The sequence below is a fragment of the Vicugna pacos genome, chromosome 34 (genome assembly GCF_048564905.1).
Source record: "Vicugna pacos chromosome 34, VicPac4, whole genome shotgun sequence".
NCBI lineage: Eukaryota > Metazoa > Chordata > Mammalia > Artiodactyla > Camelidae > Vicugna > Vicugna pacos.
The window spans coordinates 6189370-6215808 of record NC_133020.1 but is presented as its reverse complement, the minus strand read 5'-3'; the positions used below and the strand labels follow the sequence as shown (position 1 = coordinate 6215808).

Here is a 26439-nt window from a genome sequence, read left to right as displayed (position 1 = left end):
AAAATGATGTAGCCCACTAATATGAATCAGAAAGCTGCAGTGGCTACATTAACACTAGAGCAAACAAACAAAAAATACTAGAGCAAACAAGATTATCATGGATAAAGAGAAGCACTTCATAAGTGATAGAGGAAGGAGGTCAGTTCATAGGGGAGGTCAGTTCATCAAGAGGACATCATAATCCTAAACGTTTAGATACCTAATAACAGACCTTCAAAATATGTGAAGCAAAATGGACATAACTTCAAGGAGAAATAAACAAATCCACAACTACAGTCTGATATCATTTACTGGCTCTGATCATTTTCTGTGGGTTACTTAGGTGGGCAATGGATTTTTGACAAACGTGTCAAGGCAATTCAGTGGGGAAAGGGGAGCCTTTCCAACGAATGATGCTGGAACAACTGAACATCCACATGTGAAAGACAAAACCAGACAAAAACTCTCAGCCATTCCTCACACAGTATACACAAAACCAGAAGCATAATTCATAAAAGAAAAAAAACTGATAGATTAGACTTCATCAAAGTTAAGAATTTCTACTCTTTGAAAGACACTGCTGAGAGAGAATGAAAAGACAAGTCACAGACTGAGTGAAAAGGTCTTTTCTTCACGGGTGTGATGAAGAACTCCTATCCCAAATACACATGGGACTTTCTAATCTCTATAGGAAGAAAACAAATGGCCCGTTTTTTTTTTAATGAGCAAAAGATTTGAACATTCATTCATCAAAGAAGAGCTTCGAATGGCAAATAAGCTCGTGAAAAAATGTTCAATGTCATTAGCCATTAAGGAATGCAGATTTTAAAAAACGATACACTGCTACACACCTATTAAAATGGTTAAAATTAACAAGCCTGGGCATACCAAGTATTGACAAAGAACTGAGACTCGCATATCTTGCTTGTGGGACTGTCACATGGTTCAATGACTTTGGAAAAGCAGTCTACGGGCTAAACATGCTCCTACCATGTAATTCAGCTTCTCCAGTTCTATGCACTTACTTAAGGGAAAAGCAAGCATTATGTCTATACAAAGACTTGCACACAAATATGCATAACAGCTTTATTGTAACAGCTGAACACTAGAAATAATCCAAATGTTCATTAACCGGTTAATGGATAAACAAATAGTGGTATCGCCATAAAATAGAATACATTCAGTAATGAAAACGAAATGAACTATACACGCAACAATATGGATAAATCTCAAAAGTGTTTATGCTGGGGGAAATAAGCCAGAAAAAGAGTGCATATTATGTGTTACTCAGTTTGGGCTTCGATATCAAATTACCATAGTAGCTTAAACAGCAAATATTTATTTTTCCCAGTCCTGGAGTCTAGGAAGTCCAATATCAAGTTACTAGGATGGTAAGGGCTTTCTTCCTGGTTCATAGCCAGTGCCTTCTTGCTGTGTCCTCCCATGGTGAAGGGGTTAGGGATTTCTCTGGGCCCTCTTTTATAGGCTCTAATCTCATTCATGAGGGTAGAACCCTCATGACTTAAGTAGCTCACAAAGATCCCACCTCCCATTGCTGCCACCTATGAGGGCTAGGATTTCAAGATATGAATTGTTGGGGGTGGGGAGAGGGGGACATGAACCTTCAGGCTATAGCATATATTAATTTTACTTCAATACATCTGTAAAAGATAGTTGGGTCCAATCTACTTGAAATAAAACTTCATAATTGTAGTATGCAGCACTTTCCTAAATACGTTCCTCAGAACAACCCATGGATTTTAACAAGATTTTACTCGAAAAGGGTATTCTGTGGTTTAATAATTGAGAAAGTCTGAGCTAAACATAGTTAACTGATTTCTTTTGGGCAGGACGTCTGTGAGATTTTAATATGCAAATACGCATTATGACTTTCCAATGAGAGCATATTATTCAGTATTTCCCTAACTAATTTGACCATGGAAACTTTGTTCCAAGACCATTTTGTAGGATTGCAATGCTGCACAGTACTAGGCTTTCTTGATTAGAATTTTGCTCCTATAAGGACTAAAGCCAAAATGGAGATAATAGCCTAAATTCTAAGGGTGAACCTGGGGACTCAGATCATGAATTGGTTGGAAGGACCATCTTTGCATTCAGGACAACAAATATTTAAAATGCCAGATACAGATAATAAATTTCATGCATGTAAGGGGAGGAGGCATAGGTACACAACCCACCACAATCCTAAAATTTAGTCCAATAACTGGGGTTGAAACAAAATGTTGCGGATGTTCAAAGAAGGAAGGGAAATACTATTTGAGTGGGTGTTCTTCAATCTTTAAGCACCCTGCTTAGGACTCCTTTGTAATACTGTGCCCCTCAGCTCTGGTCTATCAAGTGAAACTCCTTGAAAATATTTGCAAATGATGCGACTGACAATGGTTTAATTCCCAGAATATATAACGAGCTCATACAACTCAATAACAAAAAAACAAACAACCCAATCCAAAAGTGAACAGAGGACCTAAACAAGCAATTCTCCAATGAAGACATACAAATGGCCAATAGGCACATGAAAAAATGCTCAATATCGCTAATTATCAGAGAAATGAAAATCAAAACTACAATGAAGTATCACCTCATACCAGGCAGAATGGCCATCATTCAAAAGTTCACAAATGATAATGCTGGAGAGGGTGTGGAGAAAAGGGAACCCTCCTACACTGTTGGTGGGAATGTAGCTTAGTGAAGCATTATGGAAAACAGTATGGAGATTCCTCAAAAGACTAAAACTAGACTTACTATATGATCCAGCATTCCCACTCCTGGGCATATATCCAGAGAGAACTCTAATTCAAAAAGATACATGAACCCCAGTGTTCATAGCAGCCCTATTTACAATAGCCAAGACATGGAAGCAACCTAAATGTCCATCAACAGATGATTGGATAAAGAAGCTGTGGTAAATTTATACAATGGAATGCTACTCAGCCATAAAAAAGAATGAAATAATGCCATTTGCAGCAACATGGATAGACCTAGAGATTATCATTCTAAGAGAAGTAAGCCAGAAGGAGAAAGAAAAATACCATATTCACTCAAATGTGGACTCTAAAAAAAGAAAATAGAAGACTAATGAACTCATCTACAAAACAGAAACAAACTCACAGACATAGTAAAGAATCTTATGGCTTCTGGGGGGAAAGGGGGTGTGAAGGGATAAATTGGGAGTTTGACATTTGCAAATATTATCTACTATATATAAAAATAGATAAAACAAATTTTGTCTGTATAGCACAGGGAATATTCAATATCTTATAGTAATCTATAATGGAAAAGAATATGAAAATGAATATATGTATGTATATGTATGACTGAAACATTATGCTGTACACCAGGAATTGACACATTGTAATTGAGCATACATTAGTTAAAAAAAAAAAAAGGAAATCTCCTATCTGAAATGAGAGGTTGGGGACCCCAGAGCTGAGGCCTCTTGTCCCATGGGCAAAGACTGGGCCATTAAGCTACAGCTGTTTCACCAAATCATGCAGTCAGGGCTGTTTTAATGATTAATAACACTATTCCGATCCCCATCAAAGACAGACAAAAGGAAGTGGATTTCAGACTGCAAGAGGAATGATTAGGTGCCCAAGTGGGAAAAAAGAAAAAGGTCCTGATATTAGTAACTGGTAGAAGTTGTCCTAATTTATTGAACACTTGCTGTTGGCCAGGTACTATTAGGCACTTTATAAGAATGATTTTACTCATAAGACCCTCCATGGGTAAATATTTCCTCCATTTCTCAGATGAAGACACTGAAACTCACCATGGTAACAGGCTTCTTTACACTCGAGCAATTAATTGGTGGCGTAATCAGACTTGCCACCAAGTTGATATGACTCTAAAAGTCATGTTCTTTTTACCAAAGAACATTTCTCAAGCTGCAGCTTTTGGAACATTTATTTTATGGAACAATAAGAGACATAAAGTCTGAAATAACTAAGTTTAGGAAATGCTGAGTTAAAGTTTAAATAAATTCCTTTACCAGCAACTTTGTCAAACACACTGGTAATATGTATTATGAATCTCCAACGGGGACGTCTAGTGTCTAGCGTCTAGCATTTTCCAAAGCTGTTTTGTCACAGAATGCCTTTATTTCTGGCATAGCTGAAATCTTCAAGAACTCATGTTACATGGCACAGAATTTAGGGAAAGTGGTACTATACTTGTCTGCTTCTGAGGCTCCAGTAGAGATATTCAGAAAGATGAATTAGGTCATAGGATCAAAGAAACAGGACAGGGAGGGATAGATTGGGAGTCTGGGGTTTGTAGATACTAACTACTACATATAAAATAGATAAAACACAAGGTCCAACTGCAAACACAGGGAACTATATTCAATACCTTGTAATAGCCTATAATGAAAAAGCATATGAAAAGGAATATATATATATATGTATATGTATAAATGAGTCACTATACTGTACACCAGAAATTAACACAACATTGTAATCGACTATACGTCAATTAAAAAAAGAATTAAAAAATTAAAAAAAGAAACAGGACAGTTTAAATCCCCAGTGGCTACCTGACCTCCCTCGCCTCCAACATGTGGCACATCCCTGGTTTGTGCTGTGAACACTGGATGGGTGAGCAATTCCACCTTCGTACAACTCTTAACTGGCTGGAAATTGTCTGCTTTCTAACATACCTCCTTTCCCCTCCAAGTTACTTCATAAAGTCCATTCTTGCTACCAAAGAACAGTGAAACAAGTCTTTCACTACAAGCAGGTGGGGTCACCATGAATTTTACTTGTTCGCTGTGTAGTCCATAGCCAACCTCCACTGCCTGCAGGTTGCAGGCTGTAGCCATCCAATTTCTGATGCAGTTCAGCGTGAAAAACATGGAAGCAGAGAAATTCTAGGTTAGGGACTCTTCATCCACACTCCGGGGGACGGCAGAATGACTCCCGTCCCATGTCATAGCATCCCAGACACCCTGCCCTTTGATACTTCCCACGCCCCCAGTCTTTGCATGGGTGGAAAGAAGGCTCACTGCAGCCACTTCAGAGGTAGATAGCTATGCTCCCACACCCACTCAAGGGTTCTCTTAAGCTGTGTTGTGATGCAAAACAGCAGCCTTCAAAGCAGTGCTGACATGAGTGTCGGGCACACACTGATGCCTAAGGACTAGGGCTGGTTGTGCACAGAATCAGCGCTAGCAGCACCAGACAAAAGGTGACTCCTCTCTGCACCATAAAACCTTTCTCCTTAGTGATGGAGTATTTTCCCATCAATATGGTCTTATAAAAATGTTATATGTTTCTTCTCCCTTTTTGATATAAGGTAAGTAGAAAAAGTAAAAAAAAGAAAAAAAAGAAAAAAGAAATATAATATGGAAACAATTGATAATATTCTAATTAGTTCTTTGAATGTGTGAATCTTGTGAGCATATAAATACAATCCTATACCGAGGGCAGGAATTGTGTCTTATTTATTTCTCCAATCCCCGCATTTCCTAGCAGAGATTTACACTCAGTAGGCACTCAGAAATAGCTAAAACAGTTTATCCCAATTACTTGCTTGGGAAAAAAAGTAGAAAAGTCATTGTTCAAAGGAATGGACTCTCACCAGTTTCAAATGAGACCTCTCCTTGGATAAAATTGGGATATTTTATAAAATCTTGTAGGATCATTAGTTCCTTGGAAATATAATATTCCATTTAGGATTTTAAGTAGGAATTTAGTAAAAGTGACTTTGTCCCTTAAATACAGAAACTACCCAAACTATCCTATAACTCTATAATCCTTCTTAGAGCTAAAAAATGTCATGAAACTCTCTTAAATCCATGATTACTTAGAAATAATTAGAGAAAAAAAAACTACACGTGTGTAAACACTGAATAATCTCAAATACACTTATATGAGAATGTGAAAGGTATTTCCAATGACTATTAAACAGTATCTTTGACTTAGATATTCATGCTACTTCAAGTGCAATCTGGGACCATGGTATTTTAGGCTGGCAAATACCATGGAGGTCTGCTAAAAAGTCCTTTCCTTCCTCATCTAATAAACAAGGGAATTGAAACCCGGGGAGGTGAAGTTACACGACCTAACTAGGCACAGCATGTTACTGTCAAATTCAGGACTAGAACCCAGTTTCCCAGTTCCCAGACCAATACCTCAAGTAGCTTCTCTTCAGAGCAGATATTTCCACTTTTCCAGACTAAATCAGCCCCACCCCTGTGGACCAGGTAGCCTCTCCCAATGGATCAGAGAATCAGCCTCATTAGAAACAAGGTTGTTTGTTTCTTTGTTTGTTTCTTGAAAACATATTGTTTTGCATCAGCTTTTCCTCGGGCTTTGGCATTAAGAATTTTTTCCCTAATGGAGATATTGTTTGTGCTGACAAAAATACTTCAAGCGCTAAGCAGTCACACAGTCGCACCTTGAGCAAGACATTGAAAGGAAGTGTTGTCTGATAACCACATGTGGAGAAGGAGCAGGGTAATAGATTTAATAGTAATTAGTCCTCCAAGAATCTCACTTGAAACTCATCAGCCTTTTCATCTATTATTCAGAGAACTTTTACAGGGTTAGCTAACATCACTTACAGGACATATCCCTTAACAGTCTAAACATCATGAAATTTCTCAAACAGGCAATTCTGGTGAAGGAACAATCCAATTCTGTAATTAACCAAATCAGATTTTCCTGAAATACAGAACAAAGAAGATATGGAAGAAGGAAAACAAAACAAGCATTTGGTCCAAGACCTAGGCACCAGACCTAGACAACCTTAATGATGGTTCCCTTGATGGCAGCTTTATTAGGGCAGTTAACTTATAAAGAATGTTAAGTTGGTGCTTAATGGGACCAACTTGACATTGGGTGTCAAGTACCGTTTAGAAAGGCTTTGTTTATTTTATTTGTATGTGTATTTGTTTTGTTTATTTTTGCCACATAAGTATTTTTTTGGCAAGTTTTATCAGAATAAAGAGATTCCTAAAATAATCTAGCACCCACTCCTTAGTGGAGAAAAAAACATTTTTCTTAAATTATAGTGTCTCCTGGCAAGAAAGAGGATAGGTCTATTTCTTCAGGGATATTTTCCAGTTCTTCAGGCTGTAAGAACTCAACAAACAGATGGAGGGAAAAGAAAAGCACATGCCAGAAGCCGTCCCTGGGTCACACTGGGTCCGCACTGACTGCCTTGGAGTCCCTTTCTGTCCGGGAAAGGAGGAGGGCGAGGCTGGCTGATGCAGGGGACAGGTCTGCTCTGTGTCTGGGCACTTACTGTCAGCTGGGGCAGGACTCCAGGAGTCAGCTGTTGATCAGCCACAGGGCTCTCGGGAAAGCTCACCCCTGAAGGATGGGCCCTGTGGGAACAGAACGTCATTAGCTCGGCCATCTGAGTTCTGCTTCTTATTACAACTCCTTTTAGCAGGAGAGACATTTCCTAGCGGTCGGGCATGTTCAGATTTATTGCTTTATTTGCTGGGTATTGAATTAAGGAGAAAAATCCACCACAAGAATTCCTTAGCAACGCTGAAAGGTCGTTTGTCTCATCAAATTCTGTCCTTTCATTGCACTCGTTCTATCTAGAATTTCTCTAATGGTTACTTAATAATTCTAGCATTTGGTCTCAGCAGCCTTCTCTGCATGAAACACCTGTTTTGGCAAAGTTCAAAAAGCTTCTGTACTCACTAAAAATGATCTGTTATGGGGTGTGCATTTCTAATAATTCCAGTGTTTTCATTTCTGTCGTCAGCATACCCACATTCAAACATGCACACACTTTAAAGTAGCTAGATCCTCAAGGACTGTTTTGAAGAAACTCATCCACAGATCTACATAATTGGTATTGAAACAGAAGAATTCTTTTTCAATAATATGGGATATACAACGTTATTGACATCACGTTTTTCCAAAGGATAATGTTTATTTTGGTAACTATCCATGATAATGGAAAGTACTATGATTACTATCCATATAAGGCTACATTAATTTAAAAATGTGGTTCTAAGCAATAGTCAATGTTTCAGCTGCATAATAGACTATATGTATTCAGACAAATTTCTTAATGTTCACTTAATTTCTAGAAACTCCAGTACATATAAGATATTCTTATTCTTATTATTAATATGCCTAGTTTGACTTTTTGACTCTAATATACCTCTCATGATTTAATGATTTATGACTATAAACACATTCTAACTCAGTTTGAGATACTGTGGTCAGTTCTGTATTGTACAGGATGCAGGTCCCATTGGGAATTACCATGGCACAAAGTTACCAGATGAACAAGATGAATGGACTTTCAGGCAGAGGTCCTCCTCTGGCCCCTACCAATGCACTGGCACCCTGTGAGGGCCCTTGACCAGTTGCCACCAGCCCAATAAACTGCAGGTGCCAGTATGTGGCACAAATATTTGGCAACGTCTCAAACGAAAGGCAGCAAAGCCCGGTGGAAGATGGCTTTGGAGTCAGACAAATTGGGTTTAAATCCCGCTCTGACACTTAATCTGTGAAGTGTCATAACCTTGGGAAGGTTATTTTATAGTTCTCTGACTTCCAGAGATAAAATTAATCCTGAAGAGTTATAGTTGCGTCGAAGGTGGTTGGCCGTACCGAGCAGTGGTTAAAGGCACAGCTTTCTAAGTGTCAGTCCTGCTCCACCATTTTTCTAGTTGCTCAACGCTGGGCAAGCTGATGTGAATCGCACTATACCTTTGCTTCTTCACCTGCAACATGGGGGTAATCACTGTAGTTCTCAGAGGGGTCTGGAAGGACTAAATTTTAAAAATAAATGAAAACCATCTTTCGGAATACTCCACACATAGTGAGCACTGAGTATTAGCTATTTATTTCTACCAAGTGGATCTCAAGTTCCTAGCATTAGGAGGTATGCAATACCCTAAGCTCAAGGTCTATTTCATCCGTGCTCCAGTCCTTGGTTTCTTTTCTCTGTGTTCTAATACCACTGGGGCCACAATTATAAGGATGAGAGTTAACTGCAGAGCTAGTGAAAGGAACTCATATTCATAAAATGTCCTAGAAAATATACTCTGTTGTTCAACTTTGTAGGTCTTATTTTTAATAGACCTTTCAAATAGCTAATCCTAAAGCCAGATATTTTGAAGAAAAAGCAAACTTCACTTATCCTCTCTGCTGAAGTATCTGTTTATTTTTTAGTGAAACAGTTGCAGCTGACGTAAACACTTAGCAATCAGGATACTTTTGAAATGTTTTCCTGTTTTCATTAAATATTGTTGATATTTCCAAAGGGAAATGCTTTATGCCTTCAGCATTACTTTTAGAATTAGAATAATACATATTTATGACATAATATGCCACTTTTGAAACTTTTTTGCATTTAAGTTTCTAAAAAAATGATATTTACATAAATTTTCCTCAAGCATTTGTGTAACTCTCTCAAGTACACTCTGATGATTTTACACATACATATTCCTTTCATCGTCTAATAGCAGATTTGTTTATCTCCTCATTCAATCAGAATATTTGAGATGAATACTGAAATAATTATTGGCTTTTAAAAAATCATGTAATCACAGCTGGGTATGGATGTAAATGATATACATATTTCATCAGTTTTAAAAGGTACTCATTCTTTATACCAAATTCATATAGATGGATTTTTAAATTACTTTTGATATATAGTTTAGTATTTATAAATAAAGGTGGCTTAACCCTACTATCATCTAAAGAAAGTTTACTGTCAATTTCTAAACTTTGGAAATATAGAGGACATTTCTATTTACCATTGGTGCATAATTTATGTGTATGTTATCTGTGTATATATGTACATATATGTCAATATAATACATATAAATATATAGTATTACATATTGAGTCAGCAGCAGTATATGCTATTTATTTATTTGTTTATTTTTCTAATGGAGGTACTGGGGATTGAACCCAGGACCTCATCCTGCTAAGCACACACTCTACCACTTGAGCTATACCCTCCCCCGACCAGTATATGCTATTAATGCAATCAAATTACCATCTGGACATCCTCTAATCATTTTTTTCCACCCTCTCCCTTCTACTGCCATCACTACTGGTCATGATTACTGTACCATCCATACTCATTCAACAATCATGATGGAAGATACCAAGGAATTCTGTGTTTCTGTGCTCTGCACTCCTTCTCTGGTCTCTCCATCTTCCCCTAGCCTCCATCCCTATCCCAACACATCCACATGGACCACGCATGCAAATGCAAACACACACACACACACACACACACACGATACTTCAAGTCCATGCCTACAATGAAAGCTGCCTTAACCATGTTTAAAGCTTGTATATTATTTTCTATTGTATCTGTACATAGGCAAGATATACATATATAGTAAAAGAATACACATTAATTTGTATATACATCTATATCTTTCAGTATACCACACAAAAGTATGTAATTACATAGATGACTACACACAATTTTGTTCCCTAGTTTTTGGTGTAAGAGTGATTTTCCTTTTAGCTGTTAATAAGGTGCATAGAGGAAGCTAACTAAATACTTTTCTCCTAGTGACTCCACAACCTGGGAGCCAAATGGTGACTTTTTGTGCATGGTATTTCTAGGCTGTAACTCCAAGGAGATGAGAGCCGCACATAGGGGAATGGCACTCTCCTGGGCGTTTCTTTATATGTGCAGCTGCAGCCTCCGTAGATGTTAGGTTTGAATGATTTTCTACACTGCACTAAGATTATGTCAAAAGGAGCCAGAGTTAATAAACACAGACCATGAGAAAGTAGGTCTTTTTTCAAACATAAGTGCAAAGACCCCTGTATCGCAAGTTCCTGGTGCAGTACCCAGCACATAGTGGGCATTCAAAATATAGAGATTACACAACAAACTGAATGAATGAATATAGTATAATCTTGGTTCAAGTGAAAATGAGAAGAAAACTGGGGTCGAGGAAATTTCTTTTCACTTCCAGGGATGCATCACTGTGTATTCTGAAGGCAAAGACGAGAAGCTGGTGCACTGGAACACACGGGCTGTTTCCCAATCACGCAAAAAGAAACTTGACAAGTTTTCCATTAGAGAATCAGAGTCATGATCTGGTTACAGAACCCCAGACGTGGACCGAGATCAAACAAAGTTGAAGAGAGGCCACGTAGTCTAAACATACTCATATTTCTTAATCAATACACTTGTGAACCAAGGAAAACTTTATTCTTGCCATGTGGCCTCAGTCCACCTATGAAGAAAGCTCCAGACTCAACAGAAAATGTGTAAAAAACAGTCTCATAATGACAGTCTGGTATTATCTATGGTCTGCTGATCATGGTGCAGCTACCCTGTGTTAATGATTGCTTACGGTAAATGACGTACTGAAGTCCAATAAAAACATCTTCCATGTGTAGAGTCAACATTCTACACACTCCCTAAATTTAACACCAGTACTGAAAACAAAAAGGAGTCTTGGCCATTGCAACCTTTAAAGAAAATGTCATCAGCAATCTAATTTCTTCACATTTTCTGGAAGTGGGTGGCCACCTTAGGAATAGCCCTACAGAGGATGCTTAGTGTACAATGGATCAGGCTCTTCTCCAGAAAAGAGGAACCCAGCTGACCTTCCTGATCTCCCCTGACTCAGCATTTGCTTCCCTGGATGCATCTGCATACATTCCATGCAGCCTAATTCTTTGTAATTTAGTAATAAAAACATGGCAAGATGGGATGCATATCATGTTTCATGCATTTTAATGTCCTAATATTTGTTAACTTGGAATGAAATATAAAATATATCCAATTTGAGCAGCCTACCAAGCTGACTGCCTGGCCATCTGTTCATTTCTAGCTTTTATACTTCTCAGCCATTTCACTTCTGCTTTTAATTGTAACTGCCACTCTGATGGCACAAATCCTGAGGCCCTTTTGAATGCCACTTGCAGCCCTCCTTCTGACCCCTGGCTCATCTAAAGTGATGGCTTAATCTCAATTGCTTTTAAATTTACGTTTATACTCAAGAAATGTTTTATTGAACAATGCAGTTCCATTTAAAAAAATTTTTTTATTTCTTGTTTAATTCTTCACATTGGCTAACCAGGTCCAGAGTCTGGTCCCCAGGACTCTATAATTTTTCTCATGTCTGACTCTCTCTCCTCCATCACAGCTGAAGATTTCAGTCTCTCTAGTCTATTGTACGCTATGATTTTGCTTTCACATTGCCACCTACTCTGCTTGATTAAATAATTTGTTGACACACTCAGATCTCTGTTTACTCTAGCCCAGGCATTCCAGCCAAGATAATTATATCTAGGGCTTCAGGATCTGCCTGTGGTAAAATGTTGAAGTGGGGAAAATATGTCTTTGAACTTCCTCCCAGATGACTTATCAACTCTATCTCCTTTCCTTCCTCTTTCTTTTCCCTCCTCTCAGTTTGTCCCCAGCATGTGAAGTGATTGTCCATTCTGGATACCCCCTTCCATTCTTGACTTTAAATACTCTTCTCCATTGTTCTTAAACCTCTTTGTCAGTTCATTGTCTCTATCTGGTTAAAAACATGGCGAAATTAGCAAAATCCCAACCTACTATTCCCATTAAAATATTAATAAATAAGAAGCCTGTTAGTTCTCGAGCATTCAACTCAGTTCAGCTCTGTTGAAAATAAAGTACTTATTGAATGTCATGTGTGCTCAAGGCCCCATGGTAGGTGATGGGGTACAAAGAGGAATAAGACACTAGTCCTTGAATTCCCAAGTCCTGGAGTCTAGTAAAGAAAACAGACACAGACATAGAAAATTACATTATGATGAGTTCCATGACAATCATGTGCCATATGGACCTTGGGAACACAGATAATGGGCAACTCCTCTGAGCCACCCTCCCTTCATCTACATATTCTATATTTTCTTTCTGAAATAGGTGTCGTTTTGTCTGGTTTTTGATGAATAGTAATTACTAATGGTTGCTGAGAAAATACCATATGATATTTAGGGGTTGCTAAAAATAAACTACATAAATTAATTCATCTAATTCTCATAAATGCTCCCAGTAAGTTGACACCTGAACCCTCATTTTATAGATGATAAAACCAAGGCAAAGCAAGATTAAATTACCTATGTAAAGTTACACAGACAATAACTGTTGAAGACATCATTTAACTCCAGTCAGTTTGGCTCTGGAGCAGCATGGTCCAAAAGAAATTTGCGAGATGAGCAATGTGTTCTACAACGTGTGCTGTCCCATGCAGCAGCCACGAGCCACACGGGGCTACTGAGCACTTGAAATGCGGCTCTAACAGCCACAGCTCCTGACCTGCAGGTCTGCACTTGACCTCTAAACTCTACTCCTTTCCAGGGCAAGGTGATAGAGAGATGGAAAGAGGGATGTGTCTGAACAGAAACATCTGGTATGACCTTCCATCAGAGATGCGGACAGTTTAGTAGCCTCCTCTAGAATGTACTCCAAAATCTGCAGGAATAAATGCTCTCAAGATGGAATCATTAGTAAGGACTTGAAATTTAAAGGGTGGTGCCTCCTACCAGTAACATCTAATCAAGGCAGTTCCATCTGCCAACAGAAGGTACATTTTACCTTCAGCCTTGGCCTTCCAGCACTCTCAAGAGAAAGGATGGTGAGGCTCTACAAGACCTTTACAGTCAAATTTAAGTATTGCATTTTTTCTAAAGCACTGTGCATCCCCAGACAAGCAGAGACAAAGCCAAAATGTAAGTTCAAGGGGGAGAGAGAGAAGAGAGGCTTCTGACATGGGCGTAATAATGATAATATTAGCAACAACAATAATAGCATTTATTGAACACCTTCTATAAGCCTAATGGGCAACTTTGATGCATTTTATATTAGTTACTATTCTGACCTTACAACATGGTAAGGTGGGGATCACTGACTTCATTTTGCAGATGGAAACAGAGGTGCAGGGAGGTTACGAAGCTTGTCCAAGGTGGTATGTCATGTAAGTTGTGGAATCATGATTTGAACTCCTACCTTCTAAGTCTGGATACAGAGCCCGTGCTTTCCCTCTATACAAACCACCCTTCTGCTAAAACCTCCTCACAAAGCATCTAATATCTGGTGTCCAATTTGAGCCTCTAGCCTCAGCTTCAATATCTGTCACCTGGGTTATTTACTAAAAATAGTAAAAGGCATTGAGAAAAGGACCTGGGAGGCTCCCCATAAATGTTGGTTTCCTTTTATAGTTCATTATCCAACATCACCAGATCAATCTTCCCCTTTACAGAGTTTCATCTGTGTTATCCCAAAATCCCAAAGAAGCGCTTGTAGGATTAGGCATAAATGCTGCAATCTGTCACAGAACTAATCCGATTCGAGTGATTAGCAGAGGTCCATTTAGCAGCATGTGTCAATATAAAATCTCCATTACCGTCCGGCTGACTCCCTCCCCACCCACAGACATGGCCAGACCCTTCACTCGTCCTCTTCTGCCGTCTGGAATTCCCTTTTCCCCTCCATCTAACCACTGTCCAGGCATGTGACAACATCCAAGTCAAGTCCAGTCCTCCACAAAGCCCTCCAGACGACTCCAGCACCCTGTCGCTCCCAAGCCTGACCTGCCTCACCAGTTAGGGTCCCTGCCACATATTTTGACACTTAATTGTATGTCATGCTGTTATTGGGTTCTTCCATGCCTGCAGGCTTGGTTCTCCAGTGAGACCACAAGATGCTTACAGCCAACAATACACTAGAGAGAGTATTTGGCATCCATTTGGTAACTGAAGGAGATTACGAAGGGCATGCGCAATGATCAGGAGGGTTGGACTATCTGTAGCCTCTGATTTCCTTCTTATCCCATTTGGCTATGATCTTTTCAGGGCAGAGTCCATTCATCATTTATTTTTGTACTTTCCTAAGTGTCCTCAGTGTTTCTTCTAGTATCTTCAACTAGTGAAGGCTTTATGAGTGTCTGCTGAACAATATTTATAGCAAACTGTGTGCCAGGGACTGGATAAAATGTTGTTAACAGAGCACCTCATACACCCGCCACAGAACCCCACGAGGCAGGTATAGGAGGTGATGGCACCCTGTCCTGATGCCCTCTGTAGATCTGAGGCACTCATCTCCCTGGCTCCCAGCAGGGCTGGGGGCTGTGCTCTCCTCAGGAATTGCCCTCAGCTGAGGAGAGCCATGTCACCCAAGGTCATGCTTCCTTCCCTGATTGACTGATGTAGGGTGGGTGACTCGGAAGGACCATCTTAGCTCCTGGGCCCCACGTACCATCGCTGAGGCCTTTGTTGTGACTAGTGACTACACGGTAGGTCAGCACCTGCCTCTGTCCAGGCCTGTTTCCTTCACTGTCCCACACATGTGGCCACCAGGGAGTCCACAGTGCATGCCCTGCCTGCAAATCCCCATCTCAGAGTCTGTTTCCCTGAGAACTGACCTACGACAGTAGGTGTTACTATTACACTACTGGTGGGATTCATACGAGGAAAGAGAGGTTTAGAGAAGGGAAGTAATTTGATCAAATTTAAACAAGGAGTAGAGGAGGAATGCAGGTCAGGGCGGATGGTCCACACCCCCTCTTCCCACTGTGATGTGCTGCCTCTCGGCTGCCGGCACCTTCGCGTCTCCAGATGTCCCCCCATCAGGGCTGCTGATGCCTTTGGGCCTTCCCACCAGGGCAGGGACCCAGGAGTGGACGGACTCTGTGGCGTTTGCTCAGGAGAATGCCTGGGGTCTAGGGTCTCTGGATAGGCTGGGACAAGGCAGCACCGGGGGTCCTTGATTACCTTCCCACACCCTCCTTTGGGATCACTGACATCACATAGGCCTTATCTTTGAACCCCTTTTTTAAAAATCCACAGTTGTAAAACGATAGAAAAGAAGACTGAGGTGAGACTACTTAAAGGGAAAAAAAATCATTTCCTTTTGAGGATGGTGATCAGACATTTTCCATTTAACATGACTAAGCACAAGGAATGGTTGTAAACGTGCTCATGTGGGGTCCAGAGTAACCGTGAGAGGCAACGTCCTGACAGTGGAGAAAAGTTGTGAGTGATTTCTAAGCATGGTGGTTACTCTGGAACCTTTTCCTCTAAAAGAAAATAGTAAGAATCACAGAAACCATTAACATATTTGGGAGATAACACGGAGTATCAAGAGGGTACCCTTCGGTTCTAGAAAGTGGTCACGTGCAGTCACCTCCCTACCTCCCTTTGAGACGCAGAACAACTGTGTCTGGAGGACCCTGAAAACTGTCTGCAGTGATGTCTTAGGTGGTTTCAGAAGGTAAGGAGTGGACCCATCACCTCTCCAGATAGTTGTGCCTTGAAGAACTGACCCCTGTGATTAATTGGGATTGAAAAAAAGAAGGGTGTGACAACAGGCCTCTCTGCCCTGTGTCTTTATTTTTCACCTTTTCCTGAGACTCTCTGTTAGTGTTTATGGGTAGGAGGGAAACACTTCATTTAACCTAAGATGTATTTATATGTTATAAACATAGGAATAGAGGAAGAAGACAAAAAAGGGGTGTGGCTCTGAAAAATACGAATGATTAAATATAAATTTTGTAGCCCACTTTTCCGTGTGTCTGTGTGTTTGGGTGTGTGTGTGTGAGAGAGAGAAAGCTATTTAAAAAGCTACTTATTCTAGCCTAATAGTTTTATATGAGATATATTCCAGTGCAGTTCTGCAGTAGTTGGACAAAATACACACCTGACAGACGGGAGATGGTGAAAGGTTCTCTAGGTTAAGTACTCAGTAAGAGGAAAGGTCTAAGTCTGGAGCCCACACAGAACTACGGCTGCCCCCTCTAGTTTGTGTGCCCATTTTGAATTTATATAAATTTCTTTAATACCGTGTTTTAATTCATCTTCTTTTCCTTAAAACACTTCAAAACATTCAAATATTTTTTTTTTTTAGATTTCATCCCACAGATTAATTCATGTATTTGTTCCCTCCCACATGACAAGCACTGTACTAAAAGGTGAGAAAACTGTCCCTCTAGTTATGGCCAAAAAATATTAACTCTGGGGGAAGCCATTTAACCTCTTTCCATCCCTGTGTTCAGATCGCCAAAATAAGATGACCTCGTGGCCCTCAAGTGCTTACAGGGCCAAGCCAACAGCATAATGAACCTAACAGCAGAGACACTTCATTTGCATATTAACCCAAAGGCACATTCTTCCCCTCTGCAAAGAAACTTGCTCTCTTCTTTTTTTTTTTAAACACACTACCCCCTCAAATTATATCTTGTTTTTCCATTTCTGACAAAGACAGAAACATATTTCTTTCCTCTTAACTCTCCTACAAGAAAATAATAATACAAACGCAGTGGTCAGTGTCAACAGACCACAGTACTGCCCACCCAGCAGAGATGCCAGGAGAAAGCCACACGGGGAGGCCAGCACAACCTACAGAAGCACCCGCCACCCACCGTGTCTGGCGGCTTCTATGCAGGAATGCAGGCCCGGTGCTGCCTAATATTCCAATTTTTCAAGAGAAGCCTAACACTCAAATGTCTATTTGAAATACACTTACTTAAAAATTGTGGCAACCAATTCAAAAAAATCGTAAGAATTCAACTAGGGTCATCGCCCTGGAGAACAAAACAACATACAATCGGGGCCATCTACATCCTCGGGGCCATTAGTTTAAGACTTTGGGACTAGTGGATTTCTAAGGTTTTTTCCCTACTCACACCACTCTACAGTTTTCATTAGGAGATCCTGAGGTTTGGATCAGAGTGCAGGAATCCAATCTAAATCACAGCTACCACTGCCAGAGAGTCTCAGTGTAACCTGCATCCTGAGAAAAAGGATCACCTAAGAGAAGCCATTTGTTACATTTAATAAAGTAGCCAGTGACAAGGAGCTAGGAGGAAGTCTACTCATTTCTAAATTAGGAAATACATATGTTTGGTGCTGGTTATAATTCTCTTGAGATTTTGGAATAATAGACTTCTGATATTGGATGTCATTAATATTGATTGCAAATTATATAAGTTTTCTAAGATCAGTTTTGTACAGTATTGATCAAACTTGTACATCATTTGCACCTACAGGCTCCAATATCAGAAAGAAAGTGCAAACCAGGTCCTTGAGAGCACTCGCTGGGCCGTGCTGGGAACTCACTGAACCTGTGACTACTCCCAAGAGTTCAGAAGGCACATGGCTTCCACCGTGATATGCCTCTGCTGTGTCAGCTCAAGGGATTGCTCAGTGATTGATGGTATTTAAAAATAGCAGTTTCAAATATCTTGACATCTTGGCGTGCCATTTATTTGTTGTGGATCCTTGGACAAGTTACTTAAACTCTCTGGACTCATTTTTTTCATCTGCAGAAAAGGGATTTTTGTGAGGATTAATCAAAACATTGCATATAAAAGGCTGACATAAGGTACCTATAACTCAGGAAGTGTCCCTTGAAATGAAAGCGTGTAAGCAACCAGCTGGTTTTGTTTAGAAGATCCGGGTATACCTAGGACAGGGTTTCTCATGAGAACGTCCTAACGCACTGGAGAGTTGCACCAGCGGTGGGAGAGGACAGGAGTGAGCGTGTGAGCAGAGGAAACTGCACACAGCCCGAAGCTAATCTTCTCTCTATCACAGTGTCAAAATCTGAACTAACCCGGGGCGGTGGAGTAGGGTGGTGGTGGTCAGACCTATAGACAGACACCCTAATAATAAAGACACCGGGAACATCCAAAGACGCTCTTCACATTTTAAGAGACAAACTTCCTTATTATTTGACTTGTTTGTTGTACTTCAGATCATTATCGAAGTTTGACTAAAACTGGCCTACTTCATCCTATCACATCATCAGGGCAGAAATTAAAGCAGAATCGTTATAGCTGAGGAGGGGCAGGGCTGGAAACACATGCTGTCCAAGCTCAGAAAGTGCCAAGAACTCAATTTCGTTTATGAAAATGTCAGAGACCGTCTCTGTCACAGCCGCTCTGATCTCATGAGACCATCTCCATCCAAAAGGCCATGAAATTACGCCAGGGGGACAGCTTCTAGGCCATTACAACCCTTTACATCGTAGCTAAAACAAGACACAAGAGCATTTCTCAAGAGCATTTCTCAAGAGCAGAACTGAAGCTTGGGAGAAAACTTTTGGCTGGTGGATGGCTGTGACATTTTTTGGAGGGGTGTGGAGAGGCCTTTCAAAATAAGCAGTATTTTAAAACTTCTGACATTCTGGGTTAGTGTTAATATTTGGGACTCTGGGTAAAAAGAAAAAAAAGACGCCCTCCCAGTGCTGATTTTTTTGCTCTTCTAAGACTTGCATCTAACCTTCAGCCCATTTTGCAATCTCTCCTGCCCGAAAGATGGTGTACAGATTGCCTGAGACAGAGACTAACAGCTGTGTTTTTTCTGGCAATTCAAACACTTTGAATATAGGTCTTGGCGATGGGCGTGCTAGCCTGAAACGCTGCACTGAAGCTCTCTGAGAATTTATCAATTTGTGTTTAGGGACTTTTCAAACGGAAACATGAAGTTATTCATGTTTTCATAGGCAGTTCCAAATTCCAAATTGTGTCAAGGGTAAAATGTTTCTGTGTCTGAAAGGCCAAGGCAACTTATGTAACCCAGAAGAGGACAATATAATGCCACCCCAGAAACAAATTATAGGGCTTTAAAAATGTGCTGTTTTATAACTTTGTGCAATGGGAAGCGGTTGGTTTCTCACCCCTTAGGGGAACTGAATTTGGTTTTCATAATAAACCTGTAAGGCCTAGAGAATTAGAAATCCAAATACTTATCATAAATAAAGAAGCTTTTGTTTTATATTTTCCACATTTGGGAAGCCATCTCTCAGAGTTTTGCCAGCGACACGCTCTATGGGTTTTTTCCATGTTGCCACTAATTGTAATCTTTGTCCTTTTTACTTTTCTTTTCTTAAACAGTTGGAACTTCAGAGCCTTTGTGAAGCCCGGCTGCCACTTAGTTACAGAATTCGTTAGCTGGATATTTTGTCAGGCTAGTTTCTTCTTCCTAGTCCATCTTTCACTCATGTCTTAAGCTATGGAATGGGATGCAGGCTACCTAATATTAAAGGAAAGTACAGAAAAGTGTAGAGTATGTCGTAACTGTTGAGAAGTATGCAGAAGGTTTTCTACTTGCAGTAAGGATTTGTATACTTGAGTTTGTACACAAGTGAGAGTTTCTACAAAGACAATAAGCTGGCTAAACCAGCAACAGCAGGGAAACCAATACCGAGTCCTTGACTGGTTTGGAACTGAGGGACTCAAGAGATCAATTTTAGATAAGGAACTGAGAAGAGATGAAACACCACAATGAACAGGGGGTGCGGGGTGCATCACACACCACTGCCTAGCGGCTTTTAATTCCAAAGCCCATGGTTTTCCCACAACATTGTGCTGCGTTCTACATGCAACTATTTCCATTTGGGAACCCAGCAACTGATTTCCAACTATAGGTATATTCAACAGAATATCTGCACACGGTGAGCTTGGTGAGGAATGGCAGTGAGTGAGAAAGCCCTATTCATCTTTAAAAGAATTTGATAAGACAACTATTCTCACAGATTGTGTGCCAAGATTTTTTTTTTTGAAAGCTAATGTTTCTCACAGAAACTCTGATACACGCCCTAAACCACCACCATAAAAGCATAGGATGTTGTAAGAAAGAGTTTAAGAGGAAAATAATAGAGGGCTGGCACTCAGAGTCTCCCAGAAATGTCTTTCACCCATAGCGGGATAAAACAGTGAAAATTAGTAACCAAGTACTTTGAAGGGTGGGACAAGCTTTTTTTTTCAAGCACATAAAAGTCAATCCAGACCTTTATTCAAGCTGATATTTGCCATGACTTTCTTGGCTTTATGGTGACCACAGGTAGACAGCATGTTCCCAGAGCCTGATAATGAAAGAGCATGTGGTCATTCCATTTCCCTTCAGAAGGGCATTAACACCATTCTGCTTCTCCTTGCAAAACCTTAAAATGTGATATAACAGACTAACAGGTATAAATCTTGGAAAGGTAAATAAATTGAACAAATATATTGGAACACCGCACTGCCTAAAATGATTCTGCCTACCCCACCCGTTTTCTTGTTTCCTCACCTACTACGACACAGAAGCCATCTATGTGTTTTTTTCTTGCAGTGTTTTTTAATCACAGAACATATTATTTTCATCTCTCAGTTTTCCAAAGTTCTTTCTCAATTTGGTTTTCTCAGCAAATGCAAAGAAAAACTAAGAAATCAGTAATCTGTATATTTTCACTATCTGTAGGAATTTAATGATTTGGAGCAAATAAGTTTAATCAACTTATATGTTGGAAAGTTCAACAGTATTCATGTAGGTCTACAGATACCTAAACAGTTATAAATTTCAGAAGGCCTATATTTTATATTTTCATCCAATGAAATAAGAACTTATCAATCAATTCATACTAAGGAAGTCACATTTGTTTATTCCACAAATATTCATAAACACTTGACATATGCCAGGCAGTAAGTAGGCACTGGAATATGATAGTAATTCTAGAAAGAATCCTTGCCCTCACCAAATCTGTAATGATCCAGCAAAGAAGATAAATAAGCAAGAAATAAAATAAAGGATGCTAAACTGTAACAACAGAAGTGCTTATGGGAGAGCGCACGTCAGAAGCACAGAAGTTAGTTTACGTGGGATTTGGAAAAGCTTGTAAGAGGAACATCCCATGAATACCTCCCTTATGGGCATTTGTCAGTACCCCAAATCATTATTCATTTATTTGTTTCCATGTTTATTGTCTGTCTATTCCCAATAGTGTGTAAGTTTCTTAAGGACAGTGACTGTTTTGTTCACTGTTATATTTCCAAAGCCTAAATAAGGTCTGGAACACAATAAATATTTGCTGACTAAATGACTAACTGGTAAGAAATGATGCTAAGGAGGTGGATAACAGCCTTCTACATTATGCTGAGATGTTCAGACTTCATTTCCCAACCAGTGGAAAGTGTGGAATGCTTTTCAGCAGGAGAACAGCATGATCTGCAGTATGGTACCACACTAGCTCCATAGAGAAAATGGATTGATCAGAAAAGGCAAGATTGATGACCTTCAATGAGGGACCTACACCCAAATGTGGGCCAAATTTGATGGTGGCCTAAAGTTAATGATGTCGATGGGGATGGAGAGAAGTGGAAGCAGTTCAGGAAATGTTTAGGAAACAGAACCAACAGGACTTGGTGACTGGATGTAGTGCAGGGGGGGAAGGGATTAGTCAAGAATGACTCAAGGTCAAAAGATGAAAACTCTTAATTCAAAAAGAAATATGTTCCCCAGTGTTCATAGCAGCACTATTTACAATAGCCAAGACATGGAATCAACCTAAATGTCCATCAACAGATGACTGGATAAAGAAGATGTAGTGTATATACACAATGGAATATTACTCAGCCATAAAAAAGAATGAAATAATGCCATTTGCAGCAGCATGGACGAACCTGGAGATTATCACACTTAGTGAAGTAAGTCAGATAGAAACAGACAAATATCATGTGATATCACTCATATGTGGAATCTGATACAAATGAACTTATTTATAAAACAGAAACAGACTCACAGAGGTAGAAAACAAACTTATGATTACCCAAGGGGAAAGTAGGGGAGAGACAAATTAGAAGTTTGGGGTTAACAGATACATACTACTATCTATAAAATAGATAAATGTCAAGGTCCTAATGTATAGCACAGGGAACTCTATTCAATATTTTGTAACAACCTATAATGGAAAAGAATCTAAAAAAGACTATGTTTATATATATAGTTGAATCAATTTGCTGTACACCTGAAACTAACACAACATTGTAAATCAACTATGCTTCAGTTAAAAAAAAAAAAAAGAATGATCCCAGGTCTGAACCACTGGATGGTGAAGATGATATTACCACTTATTAAGATAGGAAGCACTGGAGCAAGAAGGATTTTCTTGGGGGAATATCAAGACTTCAGTTCTGAGTATATGTACTTTGAGGCACCTGCATGATATCCAAAGTTAAAATGTCCAACAGATAATCAGATACATGGGTCCCAAGCTAAGAAGGGTGTCTGGACTAGAGACAGAAGTTGAACTTCCAGCCTAACACAGAAATCAGTTGCATCCCAAACTTGTGAGGAAGCTATAATCGAAACATCTTTTTCTCTCCATTTTCATGACACTTGGCGTGCCGCACTCGCTAAGCATTAGCTGATGATGATAACTTCCTGGTGTCAGACTAGTCTTCAAGCTGAAGTGCCGAACTGCACTGACAGGGCCTGGCCTCGTGCAATTTCCAAACTGCCTGGCAGCTGAAAGAGGTGAAAAACTCATTACCAAGCCATCTGTCCCGAGATTCTGCCCCGATTTCTAGGCCAGAGAAATTTGAATAATTTCAGGAAAATTTAAACAGCACACGCAGATTGGTAAATTCCTTTGCTGTCAGCTCTCTGGTCTAGTTTCTGGGGCATTAACAAAAGCCTCAGGAGGCTGAGCAAGGTGGCAGTATTAGCAAGTAGACGCCCTGTCGCCTTCATTTCAGCAGAACACGTAATTTAGCAGAGGATCAGAGGCCCTTCCATTAGGTGTACTACATTTTTGTTACAAATGTTGGGTTTTTTCCCCTCTACTTCTATGATCCAAACTTAGGCCTAGATTGAGGTATTCCTGTACAATAAAACTAAAACACAGTCATAGCAGTGAAATTAATTGTAATGGTCAATATGAATCTCTTCCTCGTTGCAGAGAAGCTTCCCTGAATTCAGATCTTTCCTCTCTACTTGCCTCAGTCCTTTTCTCCCTTCTTTCCATTCTTCCTCAGTCTCTCTCCTTTTTCCCCCCTACTTCTTTCTTTTCTCGTGTAATGAAAGTGCACGGGATTTTGCGTCAGATAGAACTGGGTTTGGATCAGATTTCCACCTTATTTTAACCAAGTGCCCTGAATCCCTTCCTTAAGTTTTAAACAATAATAATGTTGATGATTTAAAATTTCACAGGGTTACTATGAGGATTAGATGAGAAAATATATAAAATTCACTGCATAAAGGTGGCTTGCAGTAGGCATGCCACAAATATAGTTTATGCTTTCCTTCTGTTCCCATTTTCCTCCATTAAGGCTTAATGAAACCACTTGTTAAACGTGGTTAAATTTGATTCAGTGAGTGATGGGAGAGGAAACTGGACAGTACTGGGTTCAGAAATGAATGAGAAACAATGATTTCTAGACAGTAAGTGATATAGGCACTCTTTCAGGAAGCAGAAGAGGGTAGAGGGATAGAGAACAATAGAGCAACAGTATGGAGGAGAGTCAGCTGAGGAAAAAGGTTCATTGATGGTGGTTGTTTGTTTTTTGGGGTTTTTTTAGGATAGGAGGTTTGAATGTGCTCATAACAAGGAAAGAAAGGGACTGATGGAGAGGAGGAATATAAAAATGAGAACGATCAGTAAGAGAGAAAATACCTTAAGGAAATAGAATATAAGAGCAGCGTTGATAAAAGTTACCGTAGCTATAAAAACAAACTGCCAAGTGAACACAAAGTCCTCATGGGCAGTTCAAGCATGGCCTCTGGAGACCTGCGCTCACCACAACCTAGGATTTCAAGAGACCATTACTGCTAGCCAGCAGTAGCCAGAACTTCAGTGTTCAAGGCTGGGGAGCATTGTAGGAGCCCCCTACATGCAGCTGCCTGTCCCTGATCCCTGGGATGGCAGTTACTTGTTACATGCCAAGTTGGTAAGAGCGACAGATACAGTTCATTTAAGATCCTGTCTGTGGGAAGTACAGACCTCAGTGGGAGTATGAGTTTCATCATTTATTATTTGCATGAGCTTAGAAAAGTTTTTAGATTTCTCTGAGCCTGTTTCTTGAACTCTAAAATAAGAATAATGGCTCTTAGGTACTAGAATTGAAGATAATGTACACCAATTAATTTATAGTGATTAGCATACAGAAAATGATCTTCACTGTGGGTGTTAGAGGACTGTAAAATGCCTGTTTGTTTATTATTGAGCAATGTTTTCTTACCGTAAAACTTTGAGCATACCTGATTCAATGTGCTTGCAGAAATCTGAGCTGATGTCACTACCACTGAAGTTATCCAGAGGTAAAAAGAATGTTTCATTCTTTTATTTCATTTCTGAATATTATTATTGTAACTATCATTATTTAATTAGTGTACTTAGCCAGTCATTTTGGCTAGACTAATCCATTCAGAGTACATTTTTAATGTAGCAAACTGAGAATGTCTAAGACTTAGCTTACGAATGGCCCAATTTTTGTATTGCCTTTCCTTGATCCTGAGTTCAGATTCTACCAGAAAAGGCAGAATCTAACATGTAAGCCCTTTCTGTAGGTAATTAAATTGAATAGTGAAGAATATTTGGAATGGCTTAAAGTAATAAGGCAAAGGGAGGGGTTAGGAGAGTCCAAACAGAGTGACTCTATGACGCAGTAGAGAAATGCTTCTCAAACTTCCATGGGCCCATACACCAGCTGAAGATCTTGTTAAAATGCACATTCTGATTCAGGAGACTTAAGGGTGAGATCCGAGGTTTTGCATTTCAAACAGACTTCCAGGTACCAAGGATGCTACTGACCCCAACCACACTCCGAGTAGTGAGGAAGAATCTAGAATTCAGTAATGAATGGGGAGGAGTAATGTCATGTGCCCGCTAACCCAGCATCACAGAAAATATCTGAAAACTCAATCACCAGCCACTCGCCACCTGAAGTCTCTCATCTTCTAACACAAGAGCTCTCTGACGTTTTATGCTAAAAACTGATTTATACTCATCTACAAGTAGAATACATAAACTCTGGAAACATTTTTTAATCTAGAAACCTCAAGGGCATTGATCAAATAGCTAGAGAAGTAACAATAACAAGGCGACATCACCTATTGAGCTGAAGGAACAAAAACAAGGTATCTTAACCAACTGCCTTTATCAGAGCTGGGCCATTCCATGCACCTGAAACGAACACAATGTTATGTGTCAATATTTCAACGATAAAAAACCAATTGGGCCATTCCTTCACATGCTCTGATGGTGGAATAACCACCAAGATAGATATAATTTTCCCAAAGGGAAATTATAACAAATCTTTCTACTGAGATTTTCTTCTCTGGTGGGCCTATCAGTATGAAATGTCACTTTCTCTAGTATAAAGCAAGTTCAGATTCACATTCAATTTCAATTCCACTGGATTTTAATTCTATTAATTATTTTAGAAGGAAGCACGGGAGAGAAATTCTTGAATATATGAAAACCTTAAAGAGGTGGTATGCCCTTATTACTTTTAGAATGATTTGCTTCGCTGAACACAAGAATTATAGTGGCAATCAATACTCTGGTTTATCTCTTTTTAAGTGTCTCTTTTCATTAGAATATTTCTTTTTTCTAAAAGCAGTCACCCTCTTTAGACAATAAGGCTAGCTGTACCCAAGGGCTTTCAATTGTGGTCAGAGGGTGCACACTTTCTCTAATGATCTCAGGAAGGATGATCAAAGGTGTACTGTGCATGAAGATGTTTACTCAGCAGTCAGC

General features: G+C 39.7%; 1 protein-coding gene across 4 annotated transcripts in view; it reads right to left on the bottom strand.

The window, feature by feature from the left end:
- LMNTD1 (lamin tail domain containing 1) overlaps positions 1 to 26439 on the bottom strand; it is a 344922-nt gene that overhangs the window by 197017 nt on the left and 121466 nt on the right. For 3 of the 4 annotated variants that reach the window (XM_072954580.1, XM_072954582.1, XM_072954578.1), the window contains one exon: positions 7243 to 7324. The exons of the other annotated variant lie outside the window; for it this stretch is intronic. The gene's annotated coding sequence lies outside the window, so the exon portion shown is untranslated. The remainder of the gene's footprint in view (positions 1 to 7242; positions 7325 to 26439) is intronic. 4 annotated transcript variants of the gene reach the window in all.